At 36.1% G+C, this 18,857-nt stretch overlaps 1 long non-coding RNA gene across 1 annotated transcript in view; it reads right to left on the bottom strand.

Annotated features, from left to right (window-relative positions):
• The window catches only part of LOC144288895 (uncharacterized), a 58,595-nt gene that overhangs the window by 21,397 nt on the left and 18,341 nt on the right, over nt 1-18,857 (bottom strand). The gene's annotated exons all lie outside the window — the stretch shown is intronic.

The raw sequence follows: 18,857 nt of genomic DNA, 5'->3' as shown, positions 1-18,857 counted from the left end.
CACTAATCATTGGAGAAAAAGGCAAATTAAAACTACAATGAGATATCATTTCACAACTATTAGTATAGTTGTTTTCAAAAAACGGAAAGTAACAAGTATTGGCAAGGATGTGGAGAAAGTGGAACACTTGATGTTCCTAGAGCAATTATAAAATGATGCAGCCACTATGAAGACTGGTATGGTGATTCCTAAATAAATAAATACCATATGATCCAGCAATTCCACTTCTCAGTATACACCCTGAAGACTTCAAAGCATGGTCTTGAAAAGGTATTTGTATACTGATGTTCATAGCAGCATTAGTGAAAGCAATCCACGTGTGTCTATTGAAGGATGAGAAGGATAAACAAAACATGGAATGTATATAAGGTGGAATATTATTTAGTCTTAAAAAGCAAGAAAATTCTGACACATGCTCCACATGGATGAACCTTGAAGACACTGTGAGATAAACCAGTCACAGTATGACAACTGCTACATAATTCCACTTACATGAACTATTTAAGGTAGTCAAATTCATTAAGACAGAGAATAGAATTGTGGTTGGTTGCCAGGAGCTGCAGGGGAGGGAGGAATGAGGAGATATTGTTTGACGGGTATGCAGTTTCAGGTGGGGAAGATGAAAAAGTTCCAGAGATGGATGGTGGTGATGGCTGCACAATGTCAAAGTACTTACTGTGCTTAATGCTACAGAACTGCACACTTAAAAATGGTTATGATGGTACATTTTATGTTTTGTATATTTCACCACAATAAAAAAAAAATGAAAAAGGCATCCTAAAGATTTTATATTCTTGAATATAAGCTCCTAACCTGATCTCAAGGAAGCAAAATAAAGAATAAAGAAATTATTATAAAGAATTATAATAAAAGATTTGGTCATTTGATTGAGACAGGAGCACAATTACCTGCGAGCAATGATAAGTTAAAGCTTTTTACACATAAATCAAAGTGACAACAATATATAATAAAAATAGAAGAAGGTCACAAAATTGTCAGGAACTTTAGCTGTTCTGAAAAAAATGTCCTTTTTTTGAAATTCTCAAGAATATAATAAGGAGAGTACAAATTATAAGAAATTATTCGAGTGACATACAGAATTTTTGCTAAATTTTCAGATTACACAGAAGGTAATGAATAATCTTTTATTACTCTTGTTAAAAGCAGACCAAATATTCCAAGGTCAATTTGTATTTTCACAGGAAGAAAATAAAATTCTAGTATTGCATTAATTTAGTAAAAGATATAACATATCTTTATAAATAAACACATGAAAATAAAGTAAATTTTGCCAAAATTTTAACATATTTTGTCTGCTTTCTTTAAGACTCAGATATTACAAAGCATGGCAAATTAAATTCACTTTCCTCAAATCTTACTATAACTTGCTATACACATTCTAGTTTTATCCTTCATTATGTTCTTTACTATTATGGAACAAACTGAGCTTTACAACAAATCTGTTTTTCCTCACAAAACATGCTAGGCTACTTCTTCTGATTGTCAAAGATTGTATTTCTCTTTCATTTTGTATCATTTCATTTTTTCTTAAATTTTTGAGGTTTCTTGTATGACCCATAGTATGGTCTGTTAGATGTTTCCGTGTTTAATTTGGATGATCACCATTTATCTTTCTTTATCCTGGTTAATATTTCCTTGTTTTGAGGTCTACGTGATATGATATTAATATGCTACACTAAGTTTTTTTAAATTGTCTATGTAATAGACCTTTTAAATCATTTTACCCATCTATTGCAGGGAGGTAATAAGTTGCAAAGGAGCATGAGGAAATTTGAGGGTTGGTTGAAAAATTCAGTATCTTGATTCGCAGTGATATCATGAGAGTTGTATATCTGTTAAAACTCATCAAATTGTATACTTTAATTGAGTGCAGTTTTTGGTACAAAAATTTCACCTCAACAAGGTTGATTAAAGGCAGGATATACTAATAAGACATATCTAGGAACTCTCTGAGTATTTGGAAATTCTACTTCCAAATAAACCCTGGATCAGAGAAGAAATCACAATAAAAACCTAAAATATTTTACTACTAAATCATAATGAAAAGACTTCATATCAAAATATGCAAGTTATATGGGGCACTTGGGTGGCTCAGTCAGTTAAGTGTCCAACTCTTGATCTCAGCTCAGGTCTTGGTCTCAGAGCTTGAGTTCAACCCTGTGTTGGGCTCCACTCTGGGCACGTAGCCTACTCTAAAAAAAAGAAAAAACGAAAGTAACAAAATATGTAAGATACAATGAGAGCAATGTGTAGAGGGGAATTTATTGTTCTAAATGTTTATATTAGACATGCAGAAACATCTGACAATATTGATCTAAGTTTCTACCTCAGAAGCCTTAAAACAAAAATTAAATCCAAAGCAAATCAAACAAAAGAAACAGGAAAGGTGAGAGCAGAAATAAATGAAATTGAAAATGACCAACAATAGAGAAAATTTATAAAGCAAAAAAAATTTAGAAAGTAAAAATATTCATACAGTTGATAAATCCCTGGATAGGAGACATGCTGTTTGTCTTCTGGGATATGAGCAACCTATCAAAGAAAATTGGGTATCTTGATGTTCTAGATAATCTTCTATTTTACTCTGAATATTATTACCATGACAGCTATGGACATTAGTTTTGCTAACAGCTTTAGGTAAGATTTTGAAGGATGCAAAGATGTTTACTGTGCAAAGAAGTATAGTACATATAGTATATATAAAGTATATATAGTATAGTATGAAAGTAAGTATATTCTCAGTATCCATGCAAGGACATCAAATTATATTATGTTCATAGTTTATGAAAAATTATCCAAAATTTGGAAATAAAGCCAAGAGAGTACAGATATATTTTCAATGTTCTACTGGATGATTATTTAATTTAAAAAATGAGGATTATTTAATTCCTTAATAAAATTAAACTGGCACTCTTATCTGTGTTTAATTATTCTTTTTTACTATATGATTAGAGCCCTGACACTGTGAAATTCATATTATCTTATCTTATCATGAAGATATCTGCATGATAGAAAACTTGACTTCCAAAACTGTATTGTATTTTTGTTTCTTACTGTGGATAAACCTGTTTAAATCTAGCCTCGCAATTTTATTCTAACATTACTTTACTCAAATGCCTATAAATAGATTGTTTTTCAAAATGTTTTTTGAATTAGCTTCAATGTTTTAATTGCTAATGTTAGGAGACAATTCTCTGGGTCTCTTACATATCTGTGTAGAGGTAACTAACTGCCTTTGCTGTGAATTATCTTTCCAAGAATGTTTATACAGCAAACAGCCTTGGAAGATACATCTATTTGCTTCTAGACGAAAACACAATTTTACTTACAGTCTCAGAAGGTAGAGATAGGTCTCCCTCCTGAGCTGGGGGGTCAGGCATGCTTAATGCATATTACCTAAGCTCAGAGTTTCTCTCCTAGAATCCAATCCCACTACATGTGCAGGTATTATCTGTCCTTTTTCATATCACTGTATAGAAATTGTGGTTTGAAGAACTGGCATCAAATATGCTTATGCTCATGCTGCTTGCAAAGCCGTAAATAATAAATTTCTTTTTGGTTTTTACCCAGGTGTCTTATGTCTTCTTCTAGCATCCCTGAATCCACTGCAGGTAACTTTTTCGCTTTCAAATAGAGTAAAATATCAAAACTCTCATAGTTCTTGTCAGGTACTTTATAATTTAAAAAATTGGATAAAAGGGGTGCATGGCTGGCTCAGTGGGTAAACCACATGACTCTTAATCACAGGGTCATGAGTTCGAACTCCACGTTGAATGTGGAGATTACTTCAAAAAAACAGAATAAAATTTAAAAATGAATAAAATATTTGACTTGTGTTCATTCTATATTCATATGAGAACTGTGTTTCAATTCTTTGAACATTGTACTTTAACATGTTGGTAGGTCATCCACTGAAATACCAAAGTGGACATATCTGCTAGATTCAATAGAATGGCATTGTCCAAGAAGTTAACTCAATGAGCTGTTAAGCCCAGGCATGTTTTTTCTTGACTCCTGTTGGGTTTCCCAATCAACTGCGGAAACTTATCTTTGTTGACTTGACTTACAGTTTCTACAAGTTGTTTCTTTCTTTCTTTCTTTCTTTCTTTCTTTCTTTCTTTCTTTCTTTCTTTCTTTCTTTCTTCTTTTTTCTTTCTTTCTTTCTTTCTCCTTTCTTTCTTTCTTTCTTTCTTTCTTTCTTTCTTTCTTTCTTCTTTCTTTCTTTCTTTCTTTCTTTCTTTCTTTCTTTCTTTCTTTCTTTCTTCTTTCTTTCTTCTTCTTTCTTTCTCTTTCTTTTCTCCCCTTCTTGAGTTTTGTTTTATTTTTGGTGCTTGGTCAAGTCTGTCGGTTGCTTTCTAGAACCAAGAGCAAGGAGGAATGGTGTAGTAGGCTGTCTTGACTGTGCAGTCAGTTGAGCACCTTGTGTGTACATGAATTTAATTTATGTGTAACCAATAAATGTTTCCTAGTTGATTGCAACAATGACTGGTAATCTGTATGGTCTTGTCATTTAGCAATCTGCAAGGGAGATCTATTCTTTGTCAGGTAAGAGACAACAGAGAATCTGACTTGTTTTTCTGTTTGACTATTTGTGAACTCATCAACTAAGAAAACATTTTTCTGTTCATTGGAAAGGAGACTAGCCTTTTGATATCTGAACTGTGGAGTTTTCATGTTCTGTGTTTACTTTTACCTGAGATTATAGACCTAAAGCTACAAGCCCTTTCTGTGTTTTTGAGATTGAGGAAAGTCTTTAGCTTTTTTGCAGGTGATTTCAAGTTTTTTCGTGTCTAGAGGGTATTAAATTAGATTGCAAGGTCTTACAAAAGAAAAGAGCTCTGTCCTGATTGGTTTATACAAGTTAATAAGTTACAATAATACAATATATCTAATAGTCCCAGAATTTCTAGAAATTAAAGAAATTAAATTTTAATATTTTATATGTCAGTCTTAAAAAAATTCTTTCAAGAGGAACTTGGTTCAGAAGTACTTTTATATAAGAATCCAAATCCACATTATCAAGGTAAAATCTTGGACAAATAAGTCTAGATTCATCATTTGGGGTTTCTCCACTTTGGCACTATTGACATTTTGAGCCAGATAATAACAATTTAAAAGATTAAGCTCTTTCAAAAGATATCTATCAAAAAAAAAAGATATCTATCATTACCTTTTCATTTAAACATAGTTTTATTTATTTTTTTAATCCTAAAAAAATGTGTGGAGACAAAGATTACTTACTGGATCCATGGAAGTAATGTAAGAAACCTTAAATATTTAAATGATGAAAATTAAACTCATCTTGTACTAACTAAAATATTATGCTAAAGATTTTTACATGTTGATAAAATTAGTAACAAGACATTGTTGATTTTAAACTACAATTACTCTAGTTTGTCCAAAGAACTGTCTATTTAAAAAGAATATCTTTTCCTGATTTTTCAAATATAAATAAATCTCTGTACTAAAGTATCAAAAAATTTAAAGACTGGAGTTTTGCCAAAAGTTTCCAGTGTTGAATTTTCCTTTCTAGCTAGGAACTATGTCTATAGCTTGAATTCACAGTTTACTTTTTTTCTGAGTTTCACTCTTGGCAAGAGAAAAAATACAAAAGAAGGACAAACAATCTAATATTTCCCCTACCCTCCCCCTTTTGGGAAAGTCTTCACTTTATATCGACTCTACTTATTCCTAGAATTTATACATAATGACAAAGCATGTGCATGAACGGATTTATTTCCAAATTTCCAAAGGTAAAAAAAAATAAAGGGAAAGGAAGAGGGAAAGAAGCAAGAGGAAGCCAGCTTAAAGCAGTTATAAAATTTCATTGTAAAAGACTAATGACCTAAACTCTACACAGAAAGAGAAGAGTTGGATGAAAGAAACCCTATTTTTACGCATTTACACACCAGAGAAAAAGCATTACAGCTTATTGAAACAATAACTAAGGTCTCTAGTGAGTCCATCAAACCATACTATTAAAAATTTTATACTTACTAATAACCAAAATAGGAAATTCAGAGAAGGTAATCTCTTAAGATGAAAGGTGATCTCTCATTTAAACAAACAAGTCAGAGAATCTCCTCCCAAGGTTTTCTTCTTATTTGTTCTAAATTGTCCCTTAAATGACTTATCTGGTCCATGTCAGAAATATCCCAAAGTGGCCAGAGCATCTCTAAATTCTCCTTGGTGAAATTAGGCCAGTTAGAGAAATATGCACCTAAAGTGAAGTGTGAAGGCAGCACAGGTGTGGCCCAGGGTGTGAAAGAAGGAAGACCCCAAGATTCTTGCATCGCTTGTAAGAATCTGGCTGACGAGCCAGTCTCACAGCTGTGAGACTTCAGGCTCCAAGCAAAAGAAACTAAATTAAGTAATTATTAGAGAAATAAAGGCAAGACTGAAGAAAGGTCTTACTAGGCTTGAATAAGTGGCCCACAGCAAAATGGGTCCAATAAGGATGCTGGTTTTTTGGGGACCTTCCGAACCTGTCAGCCCTCTGGGGTGGATTGAGAGATAGACTATTGAAGCTATGTTCATCTTTTCCCATCCAAACCTTCTTGTATGGACTCACAACAAAAAGTGTCAAGGACAAAAAAAAAAAAAAGAAAAAAGAAAAAAGAAAAAAAGAACTAAGACATTGTGTTATTGATAACAAACCAGCTTTCCCTCCAGTTATAAGAGTTTTCAAATCTGACCAGATAACCAAAGGATTCCTAAGAGGAATCCTCATTCCCAGGACACAAACCATTTTAGAGAGGACTACACATAAATCCGTTGGACTAGAGCACCATTGCAGGACCTACCTGACCACTACAGCTGGAGAGAACCCTGAACATGAAATTCAAGTCTCAAGGGTATATGTCATTTTAGAGCTGAGGGCCATGGGTCATGTCAGGACTCTCCATCAGATCTTCTCATTGTCTCCAGGAATGTGAATATCAATTCCCCAAAAGAACATCAGAAAAGCATGTTGAACAAGCAAAGCTAAGTTTATTAGACTTGCTGTAATAAGGGAGAGTACCACCTTCAAAGTCTCAGCAGTGTCTCAGAAGGGAGATTTCAACAAACAGGATATGTAGGGTTTAGGTGGCTGGGTATATGAGATTTAAAGCAAATCTTTCATGGCAGGTAACTGATTGTGACAGTTTTGACACAATAATTTAGTATTGGTGGACACGGCAAGGTGCTTTAATGAGTAAACTGTTGAAGGGTAAGCAAGCTGTTTGCCCAAGCCAGCTACCTACTGTTCTAATAGGAGAGTTGTTTATCTAAGTATAAGACAAGTATTTGCCTAGACAAAATTGGTTTGCATAAATTCCCCGAACAAATAGTAAAATTTACTGATTTATAGTCTTATCTCCTTGGACCAGAGTTCTCTGAAACAAACAGTTGTGTCATGATGGCACAGGAGTCAGAGTTCTCGGAACCTTTCTGTTCTGTGACCTCTGCTATAGCTTGCCCAGGGGTATTCCACTAGGCATCACTGATTTATAGATAATTTCCTACATAAAAATCAGAGGAATAATTTTCTTCTGTTTCCTTAGAACATATCCTTTATTTAGAATAGTATTATCTTCCATTGATCTGGTAATATTTCTGTTTCCATTTTCTGGCAAAAGTGATACTGGTTGTTAATACATTAAAGTCAAAAGAAGTTTCACCATGGTTTGGATCTCAGATTTTTTCAGGCTTCCTGAGTACACTGGCCTATCCTTCCTTAACCTGCTCCCATTTGTAACTAGCAAAAATTCACCGAACTTCTAAGGCTAGTAACAATTTCTTCTGACTTTAATATTTTGCAGTTATTTCCATAAAAATTAAGGCTTAGAAAAATTAGCAGCTTGCCCTTATGACCCTTTTGTAAAGCAAACAGTTTGGACATTTTACTTGTAACATGCCTGGTAAATTAAAAAATAAGATTACAGATGACACAATCAGTCCGGTTACTTCATAATAGGACCTATTCCATAGTTTTGGACTAAAGCAAAAATGTGTTTATCAATTGTAATTCAGTGAAGCAGTTTGAATTGGAACCTTATATACACATTTCACTACTTACATTTATTAAAACATGACTCAGTAAATATTAAAACTTTTCTATAACCCATCCAAAAAGAACTTTTTAGTTTAATAAACCAGATTAAGAGGCAGACATAGGTGTGCAATACAGATCTATATAGAAAATGATCATACTGCATGTCTTAAGTGTCAGTAGAAAGATCTTAAAAGTCAAGAGTACAGAAACCAGACAAAGCTGTGGGGATGCCTGGTTTTCAAAGTTTATTTTATAAAAATCCTTTAATATTTATGAAAACTATAGTCCTAGAAGATAGAACATGAAAAGAACACAAGATATGGTCAGGTCAAAAATTTTCAAAGGTGGACAGGAAGATATTTAAATACCTTAGCAGACAAAGAAATGAAAATCCAACTGATATTATAAAGCAAGGGACAACCATCCTAGCAGGTCTGCACACTTTTAGAAGACAAGCTCAGCCACATCCTGAGCCATGTCAGTAAACTGTTCCTGACAATCAGCACTTAAATACACAATTGTTAACAGAAAGCTATGCCCAATTATTTAAATTGAAAACCTTTAATATGTTAGCCATCAAGTCAATGCCTCCAATCAATTTCTTAAAATACAGGAAAGAATGCATATGAGTAACAGATTCTATTATTAGGATTGTAGTTATTATAATTAAATGTGGTATCATATTCAGTAATGCCCGCAATGCCTCTCTTTACACCATGGACATCCTTAGAGTCACATCTCTTTTATTGGCATTATGTTACACTTGTCAAGGCTTTTACGTGAACCCTGTCATTCTGTCAATTGTATTTGGATCTCAACGCAAGGCTTTTTCCCCCTCATCATTTTAATAAAAATATAAATATATTGCACTGAGATTTGGGGACATACATATATATTTTCCCCCACATAAAAACCAGCCTAAAATATTATTTTGAGAAAGTTCAGGGTATTAAAATCCAAGAAGCATCCAAGTGGAAAGATCTTAACTGAGGACAGAATCAGCAACTTACATCTATATTAGGAAATCTGTGACTTATTTGTGACTTAAATTCATGGACATGAACCCTGTGAAACTCTTCTCCATCCTCCTTTAAAGATATAGTGGTTATAACTAAGACTAAGTCTGTCACTGTTGTCATTAAGAATCATTTTAGAATAATTCTGTCTGAAAAAGGAAGGAAATGCTGACACACATTACACTATGGATGAACCCTGAAGACATTATGCTAAGTGAAATAAGCCAGTCACACAAAGACAAACACTGTATACTATGCTGCTTATATGAAGCATCTAAAGCAATCAAATCCATTGCAAGAGAAAATAGAATTGTGGTTGGCAGTGGTTGGGGAAGAGGAGGAATGGGGAATTGTTTAATGGACACAGTGTTTTAACTTTTTCAAAATGAAAAAGTTGCAGAGATTGGTTGCATGACAATGTGAGTAAACTTAACACTTCTGTAATGTACGTGTGGAAATGGTGAAGATGGTAAATTTTATGTCATACGTTTTCTACTGCAATAAAAAAGAACAATAGAGGTTGAGAAAGAACCATTCTAGAACTTCATCTTATTCAGAAAGCATTTCCAAAAAATTTTGGTATGACATAAGTATCTCTTCACTGATGAAGCATCTTTTCACCCAGGAAGAATAAGAAGTATGTATAAAAACCTTAAGAAACTAAAATCCATGGTGTTAATATTTTGTGTTAAGTAATCCTGCATATTTGCTACTATGATAAGCTATAGTTTTTCATAATGTTTGCTTATCAGCCTTGTGATTCCATTTCCTAAAATATATCTGGGTAGTCGATTTAGGTTTGTGATGTTAAATTCAATTCTTACTAAATTTATGTACATTCTTGAAAATTTTATGATAATGTATTTATAAGTTTAGTTTATGAAACCATCAGAGTTAAGTAGTCAAGAAGATTGTTTAAGTTAGATGATTGTATTGTCAAAAAGAAAATTAAACATTTTAATGTGAAATATTAAACATAAAAGGATAAAGAAGATGTGGTCTATATATACAATGGAATATTACTCAGCTGTCAGAAATGACAAATACCCACCATTTGCTTCGACGTGGATGGAACTGGAGGGTATTATGCTGAGTAAAGTAAGTCAATCGGGGAAGGACAATCATTATATGGTTTCACTCATACGGGGAATATAAAAAATAGCAAAAGGGATTAAAGGCGAAAGGAGAGAAAATGGAGAAAATGAGTGGGAAATATCAGAGGGTGACAAAACATAAGAGACTCTTAACTCTGGGAAATGAACAAGGGATAGTGGAAGGGGAGGTGGGTGGGGGGGAGGGGGTGACTGGGTGACAGGCACTGAGGGGGGCACTTGACGGGATGAGCACTGGGTGTTATATACTATATGTTGGCAAATCGAATTCCAATAAAAATATACATATAAAATAAATAAATACATAAACATAAAAGGAAAGTTAACAAGTTGAGATGTTTAAGGGAATTTAACAAGTTTCTAAAATCCTCCTTGAGGTGGTGGAAAAGGAAGTGGGTGGGGGTGACTGGGTGACAGGCACTGAGGGGGGCACTTGATAGGATGAGCACTGGGTGTTATACCATATGTTGGCAAATTGAACTCCAATAAAAAAATATTTAAAAAATAAAAAATAAATAAAATCCCCCTTAAAAGTAATTATAAAAATTTACTAAACTTTTTCTTTTAATTTGCTAAACTTTAAAAAAGAATTCAGGGTACCAGGTAAATTAAAAGCTTAAGAAAGAATCAAGTGAATAAAATAGTCATTTAAAAAGAAACCTAGGTAAACCTCTCAATGGCCTTTTCCACACAGAAAAGCTGTTCTTGAGGGCATCGAAAATTCATTCAGAAAAAAAAAGCTCACTTTCATGCTGATATAATATTTACTGTAAAGAACAGAGCTGGGTAGCAACTAGTCGTTAACTGCCACCGACAAAGTGTGAGCAAGTCAGATATCCTATAGAATAGAAATAGAACTACATTCAATAATTGCAGAGAACCACGGCTAAAAATGTAGATGTGGAGTATTTGTCTTCCTATTTGAACCATATCGAACTCTTCTCGATAATTTTTAACCTCAGAGCCTTTACTCAGTTCTTTATTCATTAACTGCCTCACCAGCAGGCAATTTGTGAGTTACAGGGTCAACCTAAACCTGTAGGGCCAAGACTGCCAGGAGCCTTGATAATGAGCAAGCTAATTCTCTCTTCCTCCCCGGGAAAGAGTAACTTAGAATTCTGCTCAGGTGCAAAAGCAGTTTGAAACTGACTATGTCTCCGGTTCTCAAAGATTTTCTCACAATCAAAAATAGATTTCCTTTGCTTTTTAAGTAATCTGCAAAGCACCCTGCTCAGTAACATGTACATTTAATAATTTGGGGGGAAGATAATAAGGATGACCTGGTGTGATACCATTTTAATGAGCCAGTTTCTCTCTGAGCTCTGGGCTTTGGTGAATCAGAGGCACATTTTTAAATGACTCAGAATCACTTATTGATCACCCTCTGTGTGTAGATGACTGTGTTCGTATTATTGACAATTTAAAAGAATAACAAAAGGAAAAGCCTTGGACTTCAAAGACTTTCTAACAGCCTTTTTGGAATAATGGAACACTTCTGGGCGGGCAAGACGAGGGCAACATGCTGTAGCCATATGTTGGTTTCAGGGCACTAGGTCACACAGCAGGATGAGAGGAAAGGAAATGAGAACCAGAAATAGGCTATAAAAATGAAAGTGTCTCCAAAGAAATCCCCAGACCAATGGCCCCATGGAACATGTTGAGCAGGGACTAGAGAAATCCATCCGAAGTTTTACCTCTGATGAAGCGTAAGACCTGCTCCAACTAATCAGTTCAATGAAGATGTTTTAGATTAAATTTTAAAAAAATCACTGCTCTCCTTGAGAGACTGAACATACAAATGGACAATGTCAGACCATATATGACAATACAACTCTGCTCACAACCTCCGCAGCAATTAGCCCCAAATGATCAGGACTTGGTCAGGGACTGCCAGCTTCCTCTAAATGATTGCCCAGCTTCCAACTCAAGACCATCCAGAGAAAGCCAGGTACATTTCCCAAATCAATCATGTCTGATGCCCCACTTCTAACTAGTCCTTCTCACTTTCCCATGCCAACAACCTCTCATCAGAGTCTAGCTGAGGCCTACCACCTCCTTTTTCCCCCCTTCCGTTATAAGCTTCCTTGCTTTGGAGTCTCTGCCAAAAGCAAGCAATGGTGGCTGACCCCCACCTCCCAACCCCACCCATAGCAAGCTCTGAATAAGTATAGTCTTTCAAAATTCTTATTTGGGCAGTATCATTTATTTCCATAGTTTTACTGGGAGCCCCAGCTAGGTGTGATATGCACTGCCTATTGCCATGGACCCCAGCCTTTCACCAGTTGCATTATCCATGGAAGCCCCTGCTAACTTGCTGCTCTTGGCCCGTGAAGAATTGACCCACATGGTAAGTCAGCACTGGTTCTGAAATCAGCTGTCTTTGTATTGAGTTCCCTGGCTATTTATCCTCTCCTTGATAGACCTTGTTATTGGTTTCCATTTGTTGAGCATTCTTAGTGGAATCAGATCACTTTTTTGCATCCATTTTGCTGTGTTTTATGCTTCTGCTTTGGGTTGTACTGCTCAGAAGTGTTTGTTGTAAGAAGGAGAATCACAGGTGAAAATATAGGCCCAGACCCTGTAAGCCTATTGCTCCAGCTGACTTCACAGAATCATGAATTTCCTGTTCTTACTGGATAAGTGTCCATTTGGACAAAGTCTGTAGAGGGTCACCAAAACCCAGGAATTTCCCCTTCTGTCTTGACTTTTGGTCTTGTAAGCTTGCCTTTCATCCAGTGTTTCCTCTGGTTTTATCCTGCAGGGGTGGGGATAGGGCAGAGGGTTGGGGGTACAGGTTAGTGGCTCTACAGTTAAAGGTCAACCTTCAGGTTAGAGACCTGAAATATTTCATGCAGGAACGTCACATCTCTATTGACCACTGCCAGCTCTTATGGACTCCTCTAAGCCAAAACCTCCTTTCGGGAATATCTTACTACATATTCTCTCATTGCAGCCCTAACTCTTGCATATATCTTTCAAAACGGCATAATGGGCCTTCATTGGCTATGCTGGGGAACATCTGATGTGAACAACACCATTTGAAAGGCACCGGAGAAAAGAGACGGAGTATGGTTTCTCAGGTCTAACAAGCAGCATGTTTTGATTGGTATGCACAGACCTAAATGAAATTCTGAATAAAAAATTTACTGGCAGAGTCCTTGACCAAAAACAAGGAGCAATGTAACAAATTTAAGCAAAAACAAACTGGACTCATTTCCCTAGTAAATCCTCTCCCTCTTTGTCCTCCAGTTGCCTGCTTATAGCCAGCTCTTTCTTTTCCTCTTATCCTCTGATTCTGGTTCTGCCCTCTATGGACTTTTTCCCCTTCTTCCCAGAGTCCAAGATTTCCCTAAACCCCAACAAGACTGATGGCTTTCGGGCACATTGAACCCAGGGTTACCTGGCATGTATGTACACCTACATGTTGAACAGTACCTTAGACACTAAATTCTGGATAGCAAACGTTGGTTGGATCAACTCAGAAAGAAACTTACAAAATCCCTTTTTTGACAATAAACCTAAGAGTCAGAAAAAGGCTCCAAAACGAGGTTAAGGTCTCCTAAAACCAAGCCTGAAGTGTTTCTATTAAAAAATTGAATGGACGGGGATGCATGGGTGGCTCAGTGGTTGAGCATCTGCCTTTGGCTCAGTACCTGATCCCAGGGTTTGGGATCGAGTCCCACATCAGGCTCCTTGCAGGGAGCCTGCTTCTTTCTCTGCCTATGTCTCTGCCTTTCTCTCTGTGTCTCTCATGAATAAATAAATAAAATATTTTTTAAAAAAATTGAATGGACGCCACCATTGTCTACCTCACTGTCCAGCCAAAGCAGGGAACTCTAATGTGCCCCACAGGACCTCGCTGCCCAAGGGCATCCTAGTGGGCATTGTGATGAGAGTTTGTCATGTTGTCCTGAACAAAGCTGGTGGGTTCCATGTGAACCTATTCTGTGGTGAGGAGCAGAATGTTGAGGCTGCCCTGCATTTCAGTCCCCACCTGGACCAATTCATGGTGGTTGTTCAATACCCTGGAGCAGGGCACCTGGGGCTGAGAGGAGTGTGGCTTAAGCATTTCCTTCTAGCACAGGCAGCCCTTGGAAGTGTTCCATATCGCCACTGAAGAAGGGTTCAAGGCTATGGCCGGCGACTCCAAGTACCACCCATTCCTCTACCAGTCCCTGCCTCTGCCTCTTAGAGGTGGACAGAGACCTGCAGCTGGAGTCCAGGAACATCTTCTCTCCTGAAACATCCCAGAAGGGCAGGCAGGATGGGGTCCCTGGTGTTGAATGACAAACAAAGTTTCAGCCTGCATTTAAAAAAAGAAGTATGTGTGTATATCCATAATTGAATTATGGAAACAGAGAAACCCTGAAACTATAGGAACAGGTCCTTGCTCAAGGTTTAAAAGATCTAAATTTCCCTTTCGATTAAGTTATGCTACAAAATATAGATGATGTCATACTTTATTCAGAGAAAAAGGAAGCCTGTGGAAAAGCTCACTTGCTCTCAGCCATAGCAAAAAAGAGGCATAAACTTTCAAAAGATGTCACAATTATAAAAAAAAAAAAAACCTCATTATTCAGAGTATGATCTAATTAAAAAAGGAAAAACACTCTCTCCTAATAGACAAAAGACATTCCAAACACATCCTATACCCATTTAAAAAGACAATGGAGGGGATTTGTAAGTTTAACTGGATATTGCAGACATTTGGTGCCAAATCTTTCTGAGAAGTCTAATACCTCTTCGTGAATTGAAGATCTTTTGGTACAGTTGACCATAGAGGTGACTGAACAATCCCTAGTTGGTGAAGATCTAGATCTCTAGCCATCCCTCAATTGGTCAACCTCTCACAAGTGAGAAAATTACCAAAGGTTGACAGGAAGGGAGGCTGGGAGACCAAATATCCAACTGACAATGGCCAAACTATAAGTGTAATCCAACTCTGACCCGCGACATCTGCCTCAATTAGCCCAGAAGGATCAGAACTCAGTCAATGACTTCCGGCTTCCCTGATTTTTGCCCTAAGTTCTAAGTCAACTAGAGAAAGCTAAATAATTTCCCTCAAACCAATCACATGAAATGCCCCATTTCTAGTTAGCCCTTTTTTCCACCATAAATCTTTTATACTCTCCTGTCTACCTTTGAGTCTCTGCCAAGTACAAGTGATGGAGACTGACTGCCTTGATATAGCAAAGTGAGTAAGCAACTCCTGTCTATTCTCATTTGAGTTGTCTTTGTTCATTCCATACCCTACATTCAGAATTTTCCCATTTGAAAAATTTTGGTTTCTAGCTATGAAAAGTTCATGAACACCATCTGTCATACCCAGAGCCATTATAACGGTTATGATACTTGATCTCAAACACCAGAGACAACACATCTGAGTAAAAATACCAGTTTGTCTTATTCTAAAAAATATATGTTAATGCATATATATATGTTAATATATATACATAGACACATAATCCATTTATATGTGCCCGAAGCTGCATGTGACTGAGTTTATCCAAAAATGGAGATCTCAAATTCAGTGGTTTTTGGAGTCAAGCTAACTCACCCATGCTTGCCTATCTCTCTTTAATAAAACCAGGACATGGTTGTCCCACTCTCCAAACCACCTTTGAAAACTAACCCTATAACCATGGATGTGGATCCTGAATAGTAAATTACCAGTGACCTCCCAGGTATCTCCACTAGCTGGTCTATTTAGAGGGTTGCTGGTAAGAAAAGAAGCTTGAGGAACACATTTTGCAGTCACGTGGTATTATAGAAATGTCAAAATTACACTCAGTTAAACACCAGCTAGCCCTGCAAGAAATTTAACGTATCTCCACCAATATGATGGAAAATTACCCCAGAACCAGAAATAAGCAAAAGTGAGTAGAGTGTATTCTTTAAGCACAGTGTTGGCTTGCAGCTCTAATTAACATCCTATTGCCTCAGTATATTGTAACTCTGTAGGGACAGAAATTAACATGCAGACTTTAGTCCAGTAGAGATGTAAATAACTTCTTGCTGTATCATTTATTGTCCTATAAAATATAAACCAGGAATCTAATACTAATATTCTTTCATTAAATTACCTCTAGATCCCTGGCTCCTTAAATGCTCTCTGAACAAGTTTTAACATCTTACTGATTCCCTCATTAACTATGAGTTGAATTAAATCTTTGGCATAAGTTCATTTCATATTTTCATGAGACATAATTTCACCTTTTTGAATAATAGACTTTATTAAAAATTAAGCTCTTAAAGGAAGGATACATTTTTCCTTTAAATATTATATGATAATATACAATAATAGCTATCCTAAAATTGAATCAACCCTGTATTCCTGAGATATAATAATATGATATTGTGATACCAAATCTTATTTGCAAATGTTTGTGTTTAAAATATTTGCATTTGTAATTATTAAATAATTTTCAGTAAAAGGGAAAATCATGACACTTGTACAAATATAAAAATATGCACATGTTAAAGAATTTTTTATTACTTCCATATGACAGAACCAAACAGATGTTATAAGCAGTTCACAGAAAAAGCTAAATAACAGGAAAAATTATATGGAGTAAAGGAATATTGAAGAGAATCACAATGGAGGCAGAACTATTTTTTTTCAGAAAGTGGGAGATATCAATTAAAGTCATTACCAGACAAACCACTACTCATGTATTTATCTGTTACCTAAACATAGAAAGAGATGTAAAATAGCTCAAAAACAGTGATCAGAACTAGGATCTCATAGCCTGGAAGGATATGATATAAATGACTAAGTTTCCATTGAAACACACAAAAATTTTTGACATAATTTATGGTAAATTTGGTCTGTAATTACAACTTTTAATGCAACCTTCACTGCACTTTGGTATTGTAAAGGGGAAAAATATTTCTTCAACCCTTCCATTAAAGAAGAAATTTAAGACAAATGGATGTCAGTGAGAATGGTGAAGTATTAACCTCCACGTGCCTGTGTCTCCCAAAGAACAACAAAATCCTGGCAAGAAATTTCAGAATCAACCTCATAGGAACTCTGGAAGATAGTCAAAGGTTTGTGGCAAACAGGAGAAAGGCCACAGATACAGGGTAAGAAAATTTTGTGACATTAACTTAGCCTTGCCCTATCTCTCTCTCCAGCACAAGGGCTGTACTGATGTGGGAATGCAGTTCCAGAGCAAACCAAACAGATCTTGTTCTAGGAACTGTTTTTCTTTTTGACCTGCCTGTGGGTTTCCCAAAGGACAGATACAAGGGGCTTGCCTTTGTTTCACCTGACTTGGAACTCTTTAGGTGGAGAAGCAGCTACATGGAGGATGTTCTTTTAAAAAAAGGAAAGTCAGAAGAATGAGCTTCTGTCAGCTGAGCCAACAAAGAGTAATTGGGACAAAGGATGGACACACAGAAAGAGGAGATAACAACTTGGAGAGTGAGAATCTTTGGGGACTCAGGGCTTTGCAAAGCTTCTGCCTATAATGAGGATTCTAGAAAACCACACACATGCCCAGAGTGGGATGCCTGCTCAGAAAAGAACTAAAAAGACCATGATCTTTCAGCTGTGGCAGATCTTTCCATTCAATGAAAGCAGGAAGTGAACGCTAATTGAGCTGTGAACAGACTGGCTAAAGCAACAGAGTACCTCAACACCATGCCACCCTCCAAAGACCTGGAGAGTACTGTTTTCTTCTTTTTCTTGCCTCTTTTCTTTCTTTTCTCTTCTTTTTGGGTCTAGAAGTTTGGGGGAATTCCTGTCAAGCAATTAGCAAACAAGCTAAAGGAACAGAAACTGTGGAGTCAGACATAACAAAGAATACAGTCCTTACAAAAACTGTTCAGAAAAATCACAAAAGCAGCTAGAACCCCAAGCAAGCCAGAAGAGCAAAACAGAAGAAAGAGGAGAATTTAATTTCCAGAGTTATCACATCAACATATTCAAAATATCCAGTTTTCCAGAAAAGATTACGAGGCATACAAAGAAAGAAAAGGCTCTGGCTCTTTCCCAGGACAAAAAACCAAAATGGACAAAAGCTGTCCCTGAGGAAGCACAAATCCTACTTGAGTTAACAAAGACCTCAATAGGTGGTCTTACACGTGCTCAAAGGGCAAAAGGAAACCATGGACAAAGCAGGAAAGGATAGCAGGAAAATAATATTTCATTAAATTGAGAATGCCAGCAACGAGATAGAAATTATAAACAGGGACCAAGTGGAATATTTGAGGCCAAAAAATATAATAACTGAAATGAAAAATCGCAGGAGGGATTGAATAGCAGATTGGAGTAGAGAAAAGAAAGAACAAGAGAATTTGAAGATAAGTCAAATGAAATTATGCCATCTCACGAACAGAAGGAAGAAAAAGGATGAAGAATAAGGAACAGAGTCTAAGAGAATTGTGGGTCACCGTCAAGCATATCAACAAACATAAAATGAGTATCTTAGAAGAAGAGAGGGGGAGGCAAGAAGAATACTCAAAAAATACTCAATATTTCAAGAAATAGTGGCTGAAGTTTTCCCAATTTAAGGAAGACACAAATCTATACTCCAAGAGACTCAATAAACTCTCAGATTGAGCAACTTTTTATATTCTTAGTAGTCACTCTTGTTTTCTCTTCTAGCTGCCTGTAGGTTTTTGCTCATTTTCTTATTTTTCTAGTATTTTTGTGTATATGTACATGTC

The sequence above is a fragment of the Canis aureus genome, chromosome 18 (assembly GCF_053574225.1).
Source record: "Canis aureus isolate CA01 chromosome 18, VMU_Caureus_v.1.0, whole genome shotgun sequence".
Taxonomy (NCBI): Eukaryota; Metazoa; Chordata; class Mammalia; order Carnivora; family Canidae; genus Canis; species Canis aureus.
Note: the sequence above shows the minus strand (reverse complement) of the source record. Positions and strands in the feature narration are given on the sequence as shown.